This window comes from Chrysemys picta, chromosome 10 (genome assembly GCF_011386835.1).
Source record: "Chrysemys picta bellii isolate R12L10 chromosome 10, ASM1138683v2, whole genome shotgun sequence".
Classification (NCBI taxonomy): Eukaryota; Metazoa; Chordata; order Testudines; family Emydidae; genus Chrysemys; species Chrysemys picta.
The window spans coordinates 54291882-54313745 of record NC_088800.1 but is presented as its reverse complement, the minus strand read 5'-3'; the positions used below and the strand labels follow the sequence as shown (position 1 = coordinate 54313745).

General features: G+C 46.7%; 1 long non-coding RNA gene across 1 annotated transcript; it reads left to right on the top strand.

Annotated features, from left to right (window-relative positions):
* The first annotated feature begins 125 nt into the window (after positions 1-125).
* LOC135973795 (uncharacterized) lies at positions 126-8693 on the top strand. Its single transcript, XR_010590817.1, has 3 exons — positions 126-6130; positions 6332-6450; positions 8180-8693. It is a non-coding gene; the product is annotated as an uncharacterized LOC135973795 (long non-coding RNA).
* Positions 8694-21864: the final 13171 nt, after the last annotated feature.

Below are 21864 nucleotides of genomic sequence, written 5' to 3'. Positions count from 1 at the left end.
CGGTCAGCGGGCGGCGCTGGCGCTAGCGCGCGCACCCGCCCCCAACCCGTGTCTGTCGCGCCGCCGCCCTTGCCATCCGGGGCAGGGGCCGCTGGGCCCGGGCGGCGCCCCCAGGTTGGGGTGGAGGGAGCCAGGCTGGGTGCCCGGTCCCTGCGTCTCCTGGCGAAGCGCTCAGGCTGCGGACCCCGGGCCAGACCCTCCATCCCCTGTGCGCACAGTCTGCCGCAAACGAGGGGCGCCCTAGCCTCACTGGGCGAACTCCCGCCTGCTCAGTCCCACCGTGTCCGGCGGGGTGCACGGAGCTCGGGTGAACTCACTGAGGGTCCCGCCCGTGCCAGGGAGAGGCGCTCGGTCTTGCACAGCCCGGATTGTGAGGATAGGCTAGGAGGAAGAAATTCAGTTTGACCCTCAGATTCTAGGCTGTGTGCGCTGGGCAGTTAGAAAGCCATTTCCTTGGAAAGGAAGCATGTTTGGTATAGCACCCGTCACAGACCATACACCGGGAAATCCATGCTGCTATTTTTAGAGAGTAACATTTTGCAATAGAACCATTCTCTGAGGCACAGACCTGAGTTCTCTTCTTGGTTTAAACTTGTTGTGTGACCTTAAACTAGTCACCCCTCGGGCCCGGATCCACAGATGTAGCTAGCTAGGCTCCTAACTTTCAGTAATTGCAATGGAAATCATGAGCCTAAATACCTTCCTGGAGCTAAAAGAACAGGAGTACTTGTGGCACCTTAGAGGCTAACAAATTTATTAGAGCATAAGCTTTCGTGGACTACAGCCCACTTCTTCGGATGTGCTTCAGTTCCTTTGTCATTAAAATGGGTACAATAAAATGCTCACCTATCTTCACAAGAGCATGGTGAGGTTAAGTTAATTCATGTTTCTAAAACTCCTCTTCCTAAAATGGTGACTGTTACAGCATTGCAAAGTATTGCTGATTTATTTATTATTGGGTCATTCTGCTGCCTGAGTTCCTTTTTCTGTTACTTGCGCTACAACCACACATCCTCATGCCATCTTACACACATATCTCAGTACTCCTGGCTGACCCCCTGAATCTGTTTGTCTCTCCCCCTAAAGAACAAACCGTTGTCTTAGAATAATTTATTCAACAAAATAAAATAATAGATTTTATTTTTCTATTTTTAAAAATGGTCAGGCAGAAATTCACTTGGGTCAGAGATAATAACCAGGATCTCACTCATCTTTTTAGGGGGGTTTCTCTGTCATTTTTCTTGCCTTAACCATGTTTTCCCTGTCATGTTTTCTGTTGTTTTTCTTTATTTTTTCCCTCTCTCTTCAGTGGAGGCTGGTGAAATATGAAAATGGGAAGGAAAATCTGACGCACAAAGGCAGCTCAGCAGACGTTAAGGATATTATAATCTGACTCAAATCAAACCAGGCAAAGCCTCCTCTACATCCTCCACCAGTTCTTTTCCTTTCACTCACTTTCATGTCCATGACACTACTCCCCTCACACACTTTACCCTGATTCCTTCCTAATGGTCTATTCCCCTTCTCTTTTCCAAGGGACCCTGCCCCACTTTCTTCATAACCCCCATTTTCACTGTCTAGCTGCTCAGATTTCTACAGCTATGGAATTTTCTAGTCCCAAGATTCCATCCCTTCTACTATTAATGGGACAAGACTGAAAATAATGATCCTATTCTGGTACTCATAGCTGGAACCCCAAGTCATCATACCATGTTATATAAATAACTACTTTATTAGCTGTATTTGTACCTGAACCTCTTTCACTCTCAATAAAATTTACTACCTTACAGATCATTTTTCAATAGGGAAAGAGATTGTATTTGCATAATTAAACAAAGTGCACAACAGCAGACTTTCACTTTTCCATGTTCTCAGCACAGTGAGAGAATTAACTAGAAATTCACTTTTTTTTCAATTGCCCTTTCCCTTCCTTCAGCTCTTTAGTATGTAACGGACAGTGTCCTCCTCACACACACTCTACCATGAATTCTGTTATCTCTTCCTTCCTGATGGTTCACATTTTTCCCTCCCCACTGGCTTCCCTGCTGTTGTCACTGCATTTTCTTCATTTTTTTCCCCTTTCTTTCTAACTGTCCATTTTCCATCTGCTATTCCCAGCTATCACTCTCAAATCTCACTCCCAAAACGCCCAGCCCCACCTGCCATTCCTAACTGTCACTTCCAACAGTCCCACAGTCATGCCTAACTGCTTAGTTCCCATTTCCCACTCTCAAGCTGCCCAGTTCCTAACGGTTGTTCCCATATATCTAACATTCCCAATTGTCATTTGCAGCTGCCTAGCATCCATCCGTTCCTCACAGTTGTCAGTTTCCTACTGACCATTCCCCAGCTGTCCCCTTCCCAAATGGCCAATTCCATCTGTTAAGCCCTAATGGAACCTTCTTGTCACAATATTCTGTCCCTGGTGCTGTTACAAGGATATCAAACAAAATATTCTCCTCATTGTTTGAGTAGCAAAGAATCTCTCTCCATGTGCGTTAATTATAATGAAGTCTTTGAAGATGAAGACAGTGATTTTTTTCTATTTCCTTTTAACTTGTTTAGCAATTGTGCAATAAAAGGATGGCACAATACTAAAATACTGTTTGCTGAAAAAACCTGCCCTTTCTGAGGCATTTAGATACTATGACAGTCCACAATGAGCAATTAAGATGAAATTAATATTACTATTATAACTGGCCCTATTATTATAGATAATAGCTTCCATGATCAATATCTTACAACGAAGACTTGCCTCCGTGAGTATCACTCTTATGTAAGCCAAGTTATCAAGAAAGAAATCCCTCAGCTCAGGATGCAAGGGAGCAATGTGGCTTTCAGAATTTAACTATTAATTGGTATATTTACTCAAACCCACAGCCTACCTTTAGAATTATTTGTGTTCACATCTTTATCTCACACATGAAGGTAAATACCATTTATCATGGAAGCCTAGAGCCATGAAGAAATCATTAAATTAAAAGATAATGCAGGAAGTTGGGGTAAAGCCCTCCCTCCCCCTGAAAAGGTTCAGATCCTAGTGACATAGGGATTTAAATATAAAATGTCTAATTTCCTACAGGATCTGATGGAAAGCAGCTGCATTGGATGGGAATACATACTGAATTATTAAAAAAAATAATAATAATACAAGATTTGTGTTGTTGAAGAGATTAGAACTTTGGGATGGAAGACAACTTGAAGTTAAAAAAGTTTGTTAGTGGCAAGAGGCTATGCTTTGGGACAGGTTCATATTTTGTGATAACTTTTCCAGTCTGCCCTGTAGATCCTTATTTAATTGCCAAATAGCTACTTTCAACCAAAGAGGGTGGGACAGCTCTGCCAAGTTCTGGTATAGTTGTGGCGGCCTGGAGAAAAGGAAGGTGATTTTGATGGGGCCAGAATTTCATCCGCTTTCTTTAGTTCATTATGATTAAGGAATAGTTGGTGATAAATAAAATGCTGGCCAATTCTCATGTAGTAAAGGATGAGGACTCTGATTTTGTGTGTATTACTAAAACTTGTTTGAATATCACTGTTGGACTAATCTTGGTGCAGTTATCTACAGCTGGGTATTCAGTGCCCCTGGAACCAAAAGGACCTTGGCAAGGAGGCAGTGTGCCCTTTTTGTCTGAATCCAGCCATAAGCGTAGGAGGGAGATGGAAGCGACACCCAACTACACCATCAGCCACACCATCAGGGGCTCATTTACCTACACATCTACTAATGTGATATATGCCATCATGTGCCAGCAATGCCCCTCTGCCACGTACATTGGCCAAACTGGATAGTCTCTATGTAAAAGAATAAATGGACACAAATCAGACATCAGGAATGGTAACATACAAAAGCCAGTCGGAGAACACTTCAATCTCCCTGAACATTCAATAACCGATTTAAAAGTAGCCATCCTTCAAAAAAAAATCTTCAAAAACAGACTTCAAAGAGAAACTGCAGAGCTACAATTCATTTGCAAACTTAACACCATTAATTTGGGTTTGAATAGGGACTGGGAGTGGGTGGCTCACTACAAAAGACATTTTCCATCTCTTGTTATTGACACCTCCTCATCAATTATTGGGAGCGGAACACATCCACCCTGACTGAATTGGCCTTGTCAACACTGGTTCTCCACTTGTAAGGCAACTCCCTTCTCTTCATGTGCCAGTATATTTATGCCTTATCTGTAATTTTCACTCCATGCATCTGAAGAAGTGGGTTTTTTATCCACGAAAGCTTATGCCCAAATAAATCTGTTAGTCTTTAAGGTGCCACCGAACTCCTTGTTGTTTTTGCAGACTATTGGACGTTATACCTATATCATGGACCAACCATTTCCTCCTAAGATAGGGCACATCTGTCCTGTTGGGACAAGGGATTTTGTTGATCTATCCTCAGAAGCTAATGCAACCAGAGGATTTTCAGAGGGCTTTCAGAGAGAATGTTGTTCCTACACAGCCCGTTTTCTTGAGATTTTGGTAGGACTCTATAATATTCTTTTGATCTCCATCAGTACGGTAGTCCCTAGGCTTCCTGTTCCCCAGCCTTGGCACACTGGTTTAAAGATGACCTGCAACAAATGAAATGAGATTGAAGACCCCCATTTATTCTGAAATACCCCAAATCTGTTGACCTTATTGGCATACTGAAAAGTCCATCTGTTTGGGCTTTTGGGGAAGGCTCTTGGGTATGAATGGGATGCTGTATGTTTTGCTGATTTGAATTACTAGTTGGTTAAGATAATTTGATTTTTATAGGTTCACAGATTCTAAGGCCAGAAGGGATCATTGTAATAATCTATTCTGACCTCCTGTATAACACGAGCCATATAGCTCTTTCCCAGAATAAATCCCTAGAGCATGTATTTTAGCAAAATATCCAATATTGATTTAAAAATTGCCAGTGCTGGAGAATCCACCACGACCTTTGGGAAATTGTTCCAATGGTTAATTACTCTCACTGTAAAAAATGTATCCCATATTTTCAGTCCGAAATTGTCTAGCTTCAACTACCAGCTCTTAGATCCTGTTATACCTTTCTGTGCTTGATTGAAGAGTCTATAATCAAATATTTGTTTCTCCATGTAGGTACTGTGACAGACTGAGACCAGTGGGGTACAGGAGTCTGGTAGAAGGCAAATATACTGGTCACTGGATGAGTAGTTTTCTGTTCCCTGAGTGACCAGAGCAGGGGCTGTAATAGAGTAATCAGGAACCTGCTAGAACCAGTTAAGGCAGGCAGGCTAATTAGGACACCTGGAGCCAATTAAGAAGAAGCTTCTAGAATCAATTAAGGCAGGCTAATCAGGGCATCTGGGTTTTAAAAAAGGAGCTCAGTTCAGTTTGTGGTGGGAGTGTGAGGAGCTGGGAGCAAGAGGTACAAGGAGCTGAGAGGGTGTGCTGCTGGAGGACTGAGAAGCACAAGTGTTATCAGACACCAGGAGGAGGGTCCTGTGGTGAGAATAAAGAAGGTGTTTGGAGGAGGCCATGGGGAAGTAGCCCAGGGAGTTGCAGCTGTTACAGGAGGCACTATAGACAGCTGCAGTCCATAGGGCCCTGGGCTGGAACCTGGAGTAGAGGGTGGGCCCAGGTTCCCCCCAAACCTCCCAATTGACCTGGACTGTGGGTTCTCCCAGAGGGGAAGGTCTCTGGGCTGTTCTCCAACTCACATGGTGAATCTCTGAGGCAAGAAAATCTGCCAATAAGTGCAGGACCCACCAAGATAGAGGAGGAACTTTGTCACAGGACTTATAAATTGTGATCAAGTCACTGCTTACCCTTTCCTTTGTTAAGCTAAATAGATGGAGTTCCTTTCATGTATCATATAGGGCATGTTTTCTAATCCTTTAATCATTCTCATGGCTCTTCTCTGAACCTTCTCCAATTAACATCTTTCTTTAATTGTGGACACCATATTTAGACACAGTATTCCAGCAGTGGTTGTACCAGCAACAAACAGGTGTAAAATAACACCTCAGCTCCTACTCAAGAGTCTACTGTTTCTGTAGCCAAGGATCACAACCCTTTTGGCCACAGCATCATCCTGGAAACTCATGTTCAGCTGATTATCCACCAGGACTCCCAAGTCTCTTTCAGAGTCACTGCTTCCCAGGATAGAGTCACACATCCTGTAAGTATAGGAAAAAAAGAATGTAGACCAGATATATACATTTGTATGTAGTCATTTAAAAACACACATTGTTTGATTGGGCCATGCTTACCAAGCAATCCAGATCACTCTATCCGTGACCTGTCCTCTTAATTATTTACTACTCCCCCAATTTTTGTCTGCACACTTTATCACTGATTATTTTATGTTGCTTTCTTCCAGATCTTTGGTAAAAAGGTTAAATAGCGTAAGGCCAAGAACCAATCTCTGTGGAACCTCACTGGAAACAAACCCACTCAATGATGAATCTCTGTTTACAGCTACACTTTGAGATCTATCAGGTTGCCAGCTTTTAATTCATTTAATGTGTGCCATATTAATTTTATATTCTAATTTTTTAATCAGAATGTTGTGCGGTACCAGGTCAAACACCTTACAGAAGTCCAAGTATATTACACCAACATTACCTTTTAATCAAGCAAACTTGTGATCTCCTAAATATCAAGTCAGTTTGACGGGATCAATATTCTATAAATATTCTATGTTGGTTCGTGTGACACTTCCTGAGGTTGCCCAGGGGTCACCTTGCTACCATCTGCCCTTAGCATAAGGAAGAATTTTCTGTACCTGCCAGGGGTCAGTTTCCTGATTCCACCAGCTACTGGCAACACAAGCATTCCCCTCTCAGCCTACAAAGGCTCTACTGTCCCTAACAACAGACACGCTCCAACCCCTGAGCCCTCCAAGCATCCGCCTGCAGAGTTCAGCCTCTGATTCACTGAATGCTTACAGAATTTCCAGATCCTCTGTACCCAAAGGAACAGTAGATCATAGCTCACTAGTTACAGCAGAGAACACTGCTCTGCTTGACACACAGCACTAGATTTGTTTCTGATACAGAAAGCAAGTAAAAGTTTATTTAACAAAGAACAGAGATTCAAATGATAGCAAGCAGAAATATTTTAAACAAAAGGGTTACATAGAAAATATAATCATAACATGCATTCTAGAGCCTTAATTTACTTAACAAGATGCCCTCTTGTCTAATGAGGTACTGGTTACCCAAAGTCCTTCTCACGGTGTTTTTCAACAAAGATGACTGAGACTCACCTTTTTTGAGACCAAACCCACTGGCAGCTTATGTTCCCAGATGAAGGATTCCAACACATCTCTCTGTACTACTAGATATATTAGACCAGTCCTTTGTTCTTCACCTGTGAACAGGATCCCCTGTCCCTCTGTTTACCTCTTCCTGTTAATTTCTTCTCCTGATGTTCCCACAATCTCTTTCTTAGGACTTGACATAGTATGCAAATAGACTTCCATTGTAAGACACTCAATATACAGTGGTCTGCCAGGGAGATAAGGGTTTCTTACCTTTTGTCTTATGGAACCTGGGTCACCTGCCTTAACTTAAGGGCTTTAAAAACAATTTCCTATAGATATACACATATCCCCTTACCTATTATCTGCACATACATTTCATAAAGATTATGATGATGAGTGTGACATAGGCTTGTAGTAGACCTTACACGACACTCTGGTGAACTAGCATGTAGATACCAGACCCAGGGGGTCTCTTTAACCCTTATATATATAACCTTTGGGTGGGCTAGAGTGTACTTCACTGCCCTTCTCCTAGTACCTAAAAACAACTCCCATAGAAAAGCATATGGAGACCCAGAATTCAGTCATTGAGGATTTTTAGCAAGGACTGCACCGGGTGAACCTCCCCTACAATCAAGTCAAAAAAGAACAAAAGGAATTAACTTAAGAATTAAGTACCAATTTTATAAAATCTTATGATCAAGAAACATAACTTAATTTCAACAGCATAACATGGCTACTTTATAATCCATATACATTACCTTCACAGTTATACAGAAACATCAATAAAAGAAAACAAATTCAACCTAAACAGGTCAGTCCCCACAAAAACACAGTGAAAAATAACTCAGAGTTCCCAAGAGCTTAGGTTGAGTTCACCTGAGTCTGTTAGTCTTTGATCACCAGATCTATACAATCTGGTGACAAGCACTTCAATAATATCTTCCCACCTCTTGCTTGCAGAAATTTCCAACTGAAGTCCATCAGACTCTTTCTTCTCCTTTGCTGAAATCACTCAGGGCACGTCTACACTGGAAAAGTTACAGCACCAGCAGTTACAGCGCCACTCAGAGAGTGCAGAAAGAAAACCGCTGTTGTGTGTTCACACTGACAGCTGCCTGCGCAATAGTGTGTTCACACTTGCAGTGCTATTTGGAGTGGTGCACTCTGGGTAGCCATCCCACAGAGCACCTCTTTCTCTTTTGCCATTAAGACTTGTGGGAAGGCAGAGGGGATCGCAGAGCATCCCAATGCCCCTGGTCAGCTTCTGTATCAGATGACTGGAGGATAGCTAATGTGATGCCAATTTTTAAAATGGGCCCCAGAGGTGATCCCGGCAATTACAGGCCTGTAAGCCTGACTTCAATACCGGGCAAACTGGTTGAAACTATAATAAAGAACAATATTGACAGACATATAGATGAACATAATTTGTTGAGGAAGAGTCAACATGGTTTTAGTAAAGGGAAATCATGCCTCACCCAGCGCCGGTGCAACCACTAGGCGGTTGCCTAGGGCGCCAAGTTGTTGGGGGCGCCAAAAAGCAGTGCCCTGGCTCAGCAGGGAGGAGCCAGCTTCCGGAGGCACTGGAGAGCCAGAGCATCAGCTTCTGGGGGCGGTGAGCCCCAGCCATGGAGGAGCCAGCGCAGCGCAGGGGGCAGCAGTCCTGCAAAAGCGGCGGTGCTGCTAGCGGGGAGCAGCCGCGCCCCTCCTGCCCAGGCTGCGGCCCAGTGGCCTCCCCCCCCCGGGGAGGCTCCTGCAGGCTGCAGCAGATGCATGTGGGTGGCGGCCCCTGTGTGTGCCCCGGCACCCCCCTCGCTCTGCTCAGGTTCTGCAGTTCCCTAGCATGTGAGCCCCTCCCGGAGCTCCCCCCCTCCCGCTGCCTCAGCACTCTGTGGGGGAAGGACTGTGCGCGTGGCAGCCCGGCTGCGCATTTTGCCTCCACGTGGAGCCAGCGTCTGACCGGTGCTGTTGAAATATGGTAACCCTAGGCGAGGGGGGAACCGGGGGGCGCATGGGGGCCGGTGCCTGCATGCATCTGCTGCAGCCTTGGCAGGAGGGGCAGGGGGCGTGGCTGCTCCCCGCTAGTGGCACCACCACCTTTGCAGGGCTGCTGCCCCCCTGCGCCGCGCCGGCTCCTTCATGGCTGGGGCTTGCCGCTGCCGCCGCAAGTGGGACACTCTGGCTTTTCGGTGCCTTCGGAAGGCAGTTCTTCCCTGCCCAGCTACTGCAGCGGCCCAAGCCCAGCAAAGCCAGTGAGTGGACTCGGGGCGGGGGCTGCCAGGGTGGGGTGGGGAGGGTTTGCGGGGAGGCTGTGCACCTGCACCCTCCAGAGGAGTTCAGGGGCGGGGAGGGGTGAACCTGGTCTGGGGAGCAGCCCCTGCGCACGGCTGACCCCTGGGCAGGCTGGCCCCTGGGGTCTATAAAGGCTCGTTGGGATTTGCCACTCAATGAACCGATGTGTGGGGGGAGAGGGAGGGCGCAAGGTGGAAGTTTTGCCTATGGCTCAAAATATCCTTGCACCGGTCCTAGCCCCACCAATCTACTAGAATTCTTTGAGGGGATCAACAAGCATGTGGACCAAGGGGATTCAGTGGATATAGCGTACTTTCTTCACACAACGCACAGTCAACCTGTGGAACTCCTTACCAGAGGATGTTTTGAAGGCCAAGACCATAACAGGGTTCAAAAAAGAACTAGATAAATTCATGGAGGATAGGTCCATCAATGGCTATTAGCCAGGATGGGCAGGGATGGTGTCCCTAGCCTCTGTTTGCCAGAAGCTGGGAATGAGTGACAGGGGATGGATCACTTGATGATTACCTGTTCTGTTCATTCCCTCTGGGGCACCTGGCACTGGCCACTGTTGAAAGACAGGATACTGGGCTAGATGGACCTTTGGTCTGACCCAGTAGGACCAGTCTTATGTTCTTATGATGCATACCAGCAATCCCTGTGCTTCCGTCTGCATTTGGCACCATCTTTCAATGGTTTGTGTACTGTGCACCCTGCCTCTTTTGGGCTGCAGGAATGGATCCCGAACTGCTGACCAGTATGCTCCTCGCTCTGACCAATATGTCACGAGTAGCAGTGGAGTTATTCCTTAAACTACAAAGGCAAGAGGAGTGTGACATGTAGTAACTATGACACGAGATTGCTTGTGGCATTCACAGAGGTGCTGACCACAGTGGAACGCCACTTTCAGGCTGTGGAAACAAGTACTGAGTGGTGGGTTCACAGTGTGATGCATGTCTGGGATGACGAGCAGTGGCTGCAGAACTTTTGCATGAGGAAAGCCACATTCATGTGACTGTGGGATGAACTCGCCCCAGCCCTATGGCACAAGGACATGAGAATGAGAGCTGCCCTACCGCTGGAGAAGCACATGGCGATTGCACTGTGGAAGCTGGCTACTCCAGACTGCTACCAATCAGCTGCTAACCAGTTCAGAGTGGGAAAGTCGACCATTGGAGTCGTGTTGATGGAAGTGTGCAGGGCCATTAATCGCATCCTGCTCCAAAAGACCATGACTTTGGGCAACGTGCGTGACATTGTGGATGTCTTTGCACATATGGGCTTCCCTAACTGTAGAGGGGCGATAGATGGCATGCACATTCCAATTCTGGAACCAGACCACGTACCACAGAGAACATTAATCGCAAGAGGTATTTCTAAATGGTTCTCCAGGTGTGGATCACCATGGGCATTTCACAGACATTAACACAGGCTGGTCCAGAAAGGTTCATGACGCATGCATCTTTCGGAACATTGGCCTGTTCAAGAAGCTGCAAGCAGGGACTTTCTTCCTGGACCAGAAGATCACCGTGGGGGAAGTTGAAATGCCCATTGTGATCCTGGGAGACCCCACCTACCCCTTAATGCTGTGGCTTATGAAGCCATACCCAGGGCAACTTGACAGCACCAAGGAGCGGTTCAACAGGCTGATTAAGTGCAGAATGACTGTTGAGTGCATTTAGCCATTTAAAAGCCCACTGGCAATGCCTGTATGGGAAGCTGGACATGGCCGATCACAATATTCCCGTGCTTATAGCCGCATGCTGTATGCTCCATAATATTTGTGAAGAGAAGGATAAAAGCATCACTCAAGGCTGGACCGCAGAGGCTCAGCACCTGGAGACTGAGTTTGAACAGCCAGAGACCAGGGCTCTTAGAGGGGCACAGCGCAGGGCCAGAAGGATCCGTGATGCCTTGAGGCAGCAATTTGAAGCTGAAAGCCACTAGTATTTGTTGCTATGCTTGGGATTGCAGTGCTTGTAATGCTAGGAGATGATTGGTGCACATGATGCAAGAAGAGGGCTTAACATAATTGTATGTTGTTTTACAGTGCTCTTTGTGCTTTCACTTAATAGAATAAAGTCTGCTTTCAGACAAACAATTCTTTTATTAAAGACAACAAGCCGAGGAGAGAGTCAAACAAAAAAATTCATCAGCAGGGAGGGGAATGGGAGAAGAGAAGGTCTCAAGAGGAGAAGGGCGGGGGGGGGTGTGTCGCAAGACAGCTACAGATTTGTGTATGTCCAGGGATCATACCCAACCTTCTCCTTTGGAGTACAACGCAGCAGGTATTGTACTTCAGCAGGGCCAAACTGCAGAGGGATGAGTGTTGAGTGCAGTGGATATTGGGAGTTCACAGTGCTGGACTGTGAGGAGGGAGGAGTGGAATGCTCCGGGTAGAGAATGGAGCCAGGAGGTTGATAAGAGTGTGTTGGCGGTGTGTGTGTGGGGGGGGGGGGGAGGAGGATGCGCATGGGAAAGAGTTTTGCAACAACAGCTGCAGGGGAGGGCAGGCACGGAGCTGCTTGGTTTGAAGAGCTAATATAGGGTTACCATATTTAACAAATAAAAAAAGAGGACCCTGCACGGGGCCCTGGCCCCGCCCATTTCCCACCCAACTCCGCCCCAACCCCGCCCTAACTCCGCCCCCTCCTCCCTCCCACTCCCAGACACGCGAAAAGGGCTGCCCGAGCGCTACCGGCTTCACGGTTTGCCGGGCAGCCCCCAGACCCTGCGCCCCCGGCCGGCGCTTCCCCAGCGCAGCTGGAGCCCGGGAGGGGAAGCGCCCAGCCGGGGGCGCAGGGTCTGGAGGCTGCCCGGCAAACTGTGAAGCCGGTAGCGCTTGGGCTTCGGGCAGCCTCTATGCCTCTGGACCCTGCACCCCCGGCCGGGCACTTCCCCTCCCGGGCTCCGGCGGTGCAGGGTCCGGAGGCATGGGGGCTGCCCAAAGCCCGTAGCGCTCGGCTCTTAAACAGAGCCGAAGAGTCAGGGGAGGAGCAGAGCTGCCGCAGCCCTGGCCCCTATGCAGCTCGCCTGTGTGCAGCAATGGTGTCCCCCCTCACAACCTCCATGATGGCAAAGCGGCACGGGAAAGTTACTGTTTATTGGAGCAAGAAACAAAGCAGCTCTGCTGAGGAACCTGCGGCAGCGGATTGCCCAGTATCTCCATGAGAGTTTCCTGGAGATCTCTGAGGGAGATTCACGTGAAGTGAGGGAGTAAATCAACAGCCTGTTCCGCCATTCAGACCAGGCATGTGGTGGGAGACAAGCCTGCTTCCTGCAACTCTCCTGCCCCCCAACAACTCGCTTCAGCAGTTCCCCAAATCAGATCCACTTACCAGGGGCCTCCTCTCCTGTTTGCACTTTGCCAAGCTCCGACTGCTGTGACTGGCTAGGCTCTTCCAGAGTAGAAAAGAACTCCTGACTGCATGCATCTCTGACCTCCGAGTCATCCTCTGCCCCTGGATCCCCATCCCCCTCTTCATCCAAGATTTCCTTCTCCTGGCTTGGTCCACTCTCGATTGGCACACGAGCCAACAAAGTATCCACAGGGGCCTTCGCAGTGGAGGTGGGGTTGCCACCGAAGAATGGTGTCCAGCTCTTTGTAGAACCAACAGCTTGTGGGCGCAGCACCGGAGCGGCAGTTTGCCTCCCGCATCTTGTGGTAGGCGTTCTGCAGTTCCTTCACATTTACCCTACACTGCAGTGTGTTCCAGTCATGGCCCCTTTCTATCATGCATCATGAAATCTGTCTGTAGGTATCATAATTCCTATAACTGGAGTGCAGCTGAGACTTCACAGCCTCCTCTCCCCAAATGCTGATGAGATCCAGCAGCTTGGCATTGCTCCAAGTAGGGGATCGCCTGGTGCGTGGAGCAGGCATGGCCACCTGGAAAGTTGCACTGACACCACTGCACACATCACCAAGCAGACAGGAAGGGGACTTTCAAATTTGCAAAGGAATGTATGGGGTGGGGATGATGGTTGGTCACCTGAGGGCAGGACAGTAGAGTTCAAACCGATGACTAAAGAGGTGAGAACAGACATTGTGGGACATCTCCCGGAGGCCAATCACAGTGCTGTAATTGCTACGGTGTCTACACTGGCACCGCAGCACTGTAGCCCCGGTGCAGAAAGCTCTACACCTCTTGTCGGAGTGGTTTTTTTAGAGCGCTACAACTGTGCAGTTTCTGCGCATTAAGTGGCTTGGCAGTGCGTACACCTCAGGAGTTACAGCGCAGAAAGCTGCTTTACTGTGCCGAAACTTGCCAGTGTAGACAAGGCCTCAATTAGCTAGTCAGCTAACTAATTAATCAACCCCTTAGATTAAGTATCTAAAACAAAAACCCTGTTACAAGAAAAATACAAAACTGCAAATAGCAAAATATAAATGATTCTTTCCCCATCAGCACATTTAAATAGGAAAAGAGTTGGAGGACCAGACTGGTTGAGACAATTTAACTAAAACAATTTGGCTAAAAACAAACATTCAAAGTATACCATTAAAATGAAAGAAATTAGTTTTCCCTCCCAATTTCCTCTTTCTATTACTAACACTGCCAGGGCTTCCTTGCTGGAAGATTAACAGTATCATTAGCCTGCTGCAAAATGCTTCCAAGTTAGGAGAAAATAGCCTGCATTGGACTCCTGGGACTCAGCTTCTCCCAACCCAGACAAGCCGCATGTCTTTTTCTAAAGAAGGTGCCCTGATTACTTGCCCTCAATGGAGTCTGAGTCCAGCAACCGGGAATCTATTGAGCATACCCAAAACTACCACACCCAATTCCAGAAACTTCTGGGTGTGGAATGCTAATTGTATAGCTGCGTAGCAACAATAACCTAGATACAACTTGTTCCTCCCTCCCCATCCTGCTCTATAGAGCTCTTAAAATAATATTTTCCTATTAGGCATGAGGGTTGCATATGCACTCCATGCCCTCTGCCCATTGGCATCAAGAGGTCCCTGGTGTTGTGTTCTGGGGTGCAATCCAGACCAGTGAGGGATTGTGTCACTGTCTGCCCTGTAACCTTGGGTTCCTCACAATGCTTTGCTGTTGTAGCTCACAACCTGCACATTTTGAGTGTCTGTATGCAGTGGTTCTCAACCTTTCCAGACTACTGTAACCCTTTCAGGAGTCTGATTTGTCTTGCATACCCCCAAGTTTCACCTCACTTGAAAACTCAGGCTTCAGCCCCGTGCAGCAGGACTTGGGCTTGGCCTTTTTGCCCTGGGCCTCAGCGAGTCTAACGCTGGTGACACCATTAAAATGAACTCGCCCACAGTTTGAGAACCTCTGAAATAGTATATAGAACAGTATAAACAAGTTATTGTCTGTATAAAATTTTAGTGTGTACTGGCTTTACTAGTGTTTTTTATGTAGCCTGTTGTAAAACTAGGCAAATATTTAGATAAGTTGATGTACCCCCTGGAAAAATTCTGCAGACCCCAAGGGATATGCGTACCCCTGGTTGAGAACCATTGTGCTAGACAACCCTGGTTCAGCAGGCTGTCTACAGCTCCACAGCCCAGTTCTGGCTTCCACCAGCTTTGGTTACCATTTGCAGGGTGACCCCAACACATGCCCAGTTCTGAATTTTCCCAAAACTGTGTGCTATGCAGTGCCCAGCCCTCTCCTGGACAGTTCAGAGAAATAGTATGGGTTGTTTGTTTCTTTAAAGACACAAAACCACATAATAGCTTATTAACTTAACTGGGGATCAATACACCCTTCCCTTTAAACACAGCAGTGAGTTGGTTTATGGTAAAAATTAAATACGTTTATTAACAAAGTGGACATAGGATTAGCTGAGTTCAAGTATAAGGAATGAAGACAGAAAGAGTTATGAGTAAAACTGAATAAAATACACTTCTAAAAGTCTACAATTTAATCTAGCAAGATACAGGCTTTATTCAACATGGTTTCTCTCACCAAAAAGAACGAGGAGTACTTGTGGCACTTTAGAGACTAACCAATTTATTTGAGCATAAACTTTCGTGGGCTAAAACCCACTTCATTGGGTGCATGCAGTGGAAGATACAGTAGGAGAATGTATATACACAGAGAACATGAAGAAATGGGTGTTGCCATGCCAACTGTAATGAGGGTAATTAATTAAGGTGAGCTATTAGGTGAGCTATTATCAGCAGAAGAAAAAAACTTTTGTAGTGATGGCCCATTTCCAACCGTTGACAAGAAGGTGTGAGTAACAGTAGGGGGGGGAATTAGCATGAGAAAACAGTTTTACTTTGTGTAATGAACCATCCACTCCCAGTCTTTATTCATTTCCAGAGACTTCAGCCCCCCACTTGTTTGAAGGACCCATCTTTCTTAATTTGCAAGGGCTCTGTTCCCTTGTGTCTGGCTAATGATGGATGCCAAAGATGGAGCCTGTCCTTGCTTATATCTTTCAAAGTTCAATGAACTTATTTCAAGAGGCAAGATGACCTCATGCTGTTCTTCCCTTCCTGTGGGCTTCTTATCCCCCTGAATAAGTCCTATGTAAACAGAGTTTCATTGTTTCTGATTCCACATGTTTAATTGATGTAGGAGACAGGTAGATAGCTGTGACATTCCCTCCTGTGTAGGCCAACTGTACAGCCTAATATCAATGAGTATCCATAATTCCTTATATTGTCATTGTGAAATGTATGTTAAAGCACACATTTCGCAATAACATTAATCACCAGTGTCATAGGCTTTAAGAAAAGACTTCACTCTTATAATACAGTAATACTGTATACCATCAGTTGATCCAATTGCTTATCACATGAGGTTCAGACCCTAGAATCATAGAATATCAGGGTTGGAAGGGACCTCAAGAGGTCATCTAGTCCAACCCCCTGCTCAAAGCAGGACCAATTCTCAACTAAATCATCCCAGCCAGGGCTTTGTCAAACCGGGCCTTAAAAACCTCCAAGGAAGGAGACTCCACCACCTCCCTAGGTAACGCATTCCAGTGCTTCACCACCCTCCTAGTGAAATAGTGTTTCCTAATATCCAACCTGGACATCCCCCACTGCAACTTGAGACCATTGCTCCTTGTTCTGTCATCTGCCACCACTGAGAACAGCCTAGCTCCATCCTCTTTGGAACCCCCCTTCAGGTAGTTGAAGGCTGCTATCAAATCCCCCCTCATTCTTCTCTTCTGGAAACTAAACAATCCGAGTTCCCTCAGCCTCTCCTCATAAGTCATGTGCTCCAGACCCCTAATCATTTTTGTTGCCCTCCGCTGGATTCTTTCCCATTTTTCCACATCCTTCTTGTAGTGTGGGGACCAAAACTGGACACAGTATTCCAGATGAGGCCTCACCAATGTCAAATAAAGGGGAACGATCACGTTCCTCGATCTGCTGGCAATGCCCCTACTTATACAGCCCAAAATGCCGTTAGCCTTCTTGGCAACAAGAGCACACTGTTGACTCATATCCAGCTTCTCGTCCACTGTGACCCCTAGGTCCTTTTCAGCAGAAATGCTACCTAGCCATTCGGTCCCTAGTCTGTAGCAGTGCATGGGATTCTTCCGTCCTAAGTGCAGGACTCTGCACTTGTCCTTGTTGAACCTCATCAGGTTTTTTTTGGCCCAATCCTCTAATTTGACTAGGTCCCTCTGTATCCGATCCCTACCCTCTAGTGTATCTACCACGCCTCCTAGTTTAGTGTCATCTGCAAACTTGCTGAGAGTGCAGTCCACACCATCCTCCAGATCATTAATAAAGATATTAAACAAAACCGGCCCCAGGACCGACCCTTGGGGCACTCCGCTTGAAACCGGCTGCCAACTAGACATGGAGCCATTGATCACTACCCGTTGAGCCCGACGATCTAGCCAGCTTTCTATCCACCTTACAGTCCATTCATCCAGCCCATACTTCTTTAACTTGGCGGCAAGAATACTGTGGGAGACCGTATCAAAATCTTTGCTAAAGTCAAGGAATAACATCCACTGCTTTCCCTTCATCCACAGAGCCAGTTATCTCATCATAGAAGGCAATTAGGTTAGTCAGGCACGACTTCCCCTTGGTGAATCCATGCTGACTGTTCCTGATCACTTTCCTCTCCACTAAGTGTTTCATAATTGATTCCTTGAGGACCTGTTCCATGATTTTTCCAGGGACTGAGGTGAGGCTGACTGGCCTGTAGTTCCCCGGATCCTCCTCCTTCCCTTTTTTAAAGATGGGCACTACATTAGCCTTTTTCCAGGCATCTGGGACCTCCCCCGATCACCATGAGTTTTCAAAAATAATGGCTAATGGCTCTGCAATCTCATCCGCCAACTCCTTTAGCACCCTCGGATGCAGCGCATCCGGCCCCAGGGACTTGTGCACATCCAGTTTTTCTAAATAGTCCCTCTCCCTTTATGGGCCAATAAACCTTTGAAATGGATTCTTCTGAAAAATAAAACTCAGACTGAACTTCTCTCTTCATGGTGCAGACACCATGCTGTCTTATTCCCCGCTTGTTAGTGTGACATTGGCCTCTACTCCTTGTTAGCTTGATGGGTCTGCTTACTGCTTATATGTAAATTGAGGTAAACACATATTCCTTTGTTTAGGCTAGACCTGTTTAACTATTCCTCCTGACATACCTGGTTTGAACACATTTTAGTTATTATTCCAGCATACATACCTAACTCTTAATACCCACCATGGACATACATGACATAAGATTATTAATGATCAGTGAGTTAGTTTTCAAATGATACCTTGCAAGGCATATTTTCAATAAATATCACAACAGTGTGTAAGGTGTGAATACAGGTGTGCTTAGTGTGACACCTGGGTCACAACTGGCATTAATTAGATTACTGTTCTTTAATTCTCCTTCCCATATCAGTTGCTCCATTATCTTGCCTGGGATTGATGTCAGAGTCTGTCATCCCGTTTACCCTTTTAAAATATTGGTACAACATTAGCTTTCTTCCAATCTTCTGGAATTTCCCCAGTATTCCAACATTTATTGAAAAATCAACATTAATGGTTTAGTGAGCTTCTCAGCCAGCTCTTTTAAAACTCTTGGAAGCAAGTTATCTGGACCTGCTGATTGAAAAGTGTTTAACTTCAGTAGCTGCTGTTTAAAATCCTCCTGAGACACTACTGGAATGGAAAGAGTGTTCTCATCAACGTATGACTGACTACATCATCTGTTTTTCCCCAAATACAGAACATAAATATTATTGAACACTTTTCTGCATTATTATTATTGATAATTTTACTATTTCAATCTAGTAACGGACCAAGGCCATGGTTAGGATTCTTTTTGTTCCTAATATACTTAAAAAAACTCCTCCTTATTGTCTTTAACTCTGCTGGCTATAGATTTATCCTTGTGTCCCTTTGCTTCCCTTATCTATTTTCATTTGTGAGAGTTTTGTTATGCTGCAGGGTTGACTTAATGGTTGGCTAGAGCTGTAGATAGACATTTTTACTATATAAATATAAATAAATAAATAAATACATCATAAATCAATCTGAAATCCAACAGGGCACAAAGGGGAACAGAGTGATCCTCTGATGTACACAGTAAATACAGAGGGCCAGGTCTTCAGCTGGTATACATTGGCTTAGTCCCACTGAAGTCAATGGAGGTACACTGATGTACTCCAGCTGAGGATCTGGCCCAGAGTTACAAAATTGATAAATAGAAGAGTACAGTGTAGCAAAGAGCAACTATAACCTCCAGTTCCTTAACAAAAAAACTAAAAGAACTGTGTGAAATAGGCATATTTGTGTATACAAATTACAAACACATGCAACAATTGAAAACAGACTTGAGCTAAAATTATTATTATTTATATTCCAGTAATGCCTAGAGGCCCCAATCAGGGTCTTATAGAGTTCGTTCAGCTGTCGGTGCCTGGAATTCAGCTCTCTGGGGTTGGCAGCAGGACACTATCAGCTGAAAGTCCCTACCTTTGGAACATGCTCTCCTGTATGTGTCAGAACCCCATTTTGACAAGCTTCCGATTATAATTATCAGATTGTTCAGTACCCTTCCTCCCATCTGGAGGCTGCCATCATGATTCCTTTCTGTACTAGACTCCCACTACCCTCCTCTTCCATCTTCTGGGTGAGACTGACTATGCTGTTTGATCACCCCTAAGCCCAGAACTCAAGGAGTCAAAGACCAGCTTCTAAGAATATGTCTACACTACGAAATTAGGTCGATTTTATAGAAGTCGATTGTGTATGTCCCCACTAAGTGCATTAAGTCAGGAAAGTGCGTCCTCAGTACTGTGGCTAGCATCGACTCATGGAGCGGTGCACTGTGGGCAGCTATCCCACAGTTCCTAGAGTCTCCGCTGCCCATTGGAATTCTGGGTTAAACTCCCAATGCCTGATGGGGCAAAAACATTGTTGCGGGTGGTTTTGGGTACATGTCGTCAGTCTCCCCTCCCTCCCTTCCTCTGTGAAAGCAACTGCAGACAATCATTTCACGCCTATTTTCCTGGGTTTCCCGTGCAGACGCCATAGCATGGCAAGCATGGAGCCTGCTCAGCTCACTGCTGCTGTTGTGAGCATTGTAAACACCTCGCGCATTATACTGCAGTATGTGCAGAACCTGGCTAAGAGACTGCAACACGAGGACGATTTTAAGGAGGACATGGACACAGACATGCCTGAAAGCACTGGATGTGGCAATTGGGACATCATGGCGGCAGTGGGGCTGATTGATACAGTGGAACGCCGATTCTGGGCCCAGCAAACAAGCACAGACTGGTGGGACCACAGAGTGTTGCAGGTATGGGATGATTCCCAGTGACTGCGAAACTTTTGCATGCATAAGGCCACTTTCCTGGAACTCTGGGAGTTGCTTTCCCCCACCCTGAAGCACAGGAATACCAAGATAGGAGCTGCCCTGACAGTTGAGAAGCGAGTGGCGATAGCCCTGTGGAAGCTTGCAATGCCTGACTGCTACCGGTCAGTCGGGAATCAATTTGGAGCAGGCAAATCTACTGTGGGGACTGCTGTGATTCAAGTAGCCAATACAATCATTGACGTTCTGCTATCAAGGTAATGACTTTAGGAAATGTGCAGGTCATACTGGATGGCTTTGCTGCAATGGGGTTCCCTAACTGTGGTGGGGCGATAGACGGAACGCATATCCCTATCTTGGCTACCTTGCCCACCAGTAAGTAAACCGCAAGGGGTACTTCTCACTGGTGGATCACAAGGGACGTTTCACCAACATCAACGTGGGATGGTCAGAAAAGGTGCATGATGCTCGCATCTTTAGGAACTCTGGGCTGTTTGAACAGCTGCAAGAAGGGACTTACTTCCCAGACCAGAAAATTACTGTGGGGGATGTTGAAATGCCAATAGTTATCCTTGGAGACCCAGCCTACCCCTTGCTCCCATGGCTCATGAAGCCATACACAGGCAGCCTGGTCAGGAGGAAGGAGCAGTTCAACTATAGGCTGAGCAAGTGCAGAATGGTGGTAGAATGTGCCTCTGGACGTTTAAAAGCTCACTGGCACTGTTTGCTGACTAGGTTAGACCTCAGTGCAACCAATATTCCCATTGTTATTGCTGCTTGCTGTGTGCACCATAATATCTGTGAGAGTAAAGGGGAGATGTTTATGGAGGGGTGGGAGGTTGAGGCAAATTGCCTGGAGGCCGATTTTAAGCAGCCAGACACCAGGGCAATTAGAAGAGCACAGCTAGGCGCACTGTGCATCAGAGAGGCTTTGAAAACCAGTTTCATGACTGGCCAGGCTACCAGGTGAGAGTTGTGTGTGTTTCTCCTTGATGCAAACCCACTCCCTTTGTTCTTTTTAATTCCCTGTAAGCCATCCACCCTCCCTCCTTCGATCACAGCTGGCAAAGTGAGATAACTGACTGTAGCTGTTCAGACTCACCCCTGCGGCACCTCCTGCTGGTCGTCCATGGGAATTAGCTCGTCACAGCTCCAGAGCACCCTCTGCAGACCAGTGATCCACTACTGCTTGGCCCCCCGCGTCCCTCCCTGGACTCCAGTGCCCTTTTAGCTGGGGTGCTGCCCCCTGGCAGTCACCCCTTTCCATCAGGGTCTCACCTCCCCAGGAAACCCCCACCCACTATCCCCACCTCGCCTCAGTATAAGGCTACTGCCAGTCATTGTCTAGCCCCACGCCCTGGGGCAGACTTCAGTATCAGCCTACTCATCACTGGCAAATTTGGGTTTGGACCTGCTGCCTTTGCCTACCCCTGGGCTGCCCTCTGCAACCCCCAGTACCTGTTGGCCTTATGCTAGGTCACAGCCTGGGGCTTGCCAGGCTGGAGCTCCCCGGCTCTTCTGCCTTTCCCCAGCCCTGCTCCACTCAGGTACCCTGTCTCTAGCTCCCTGCAGCCAGGCCCATCTCCCTCTACAGATAGA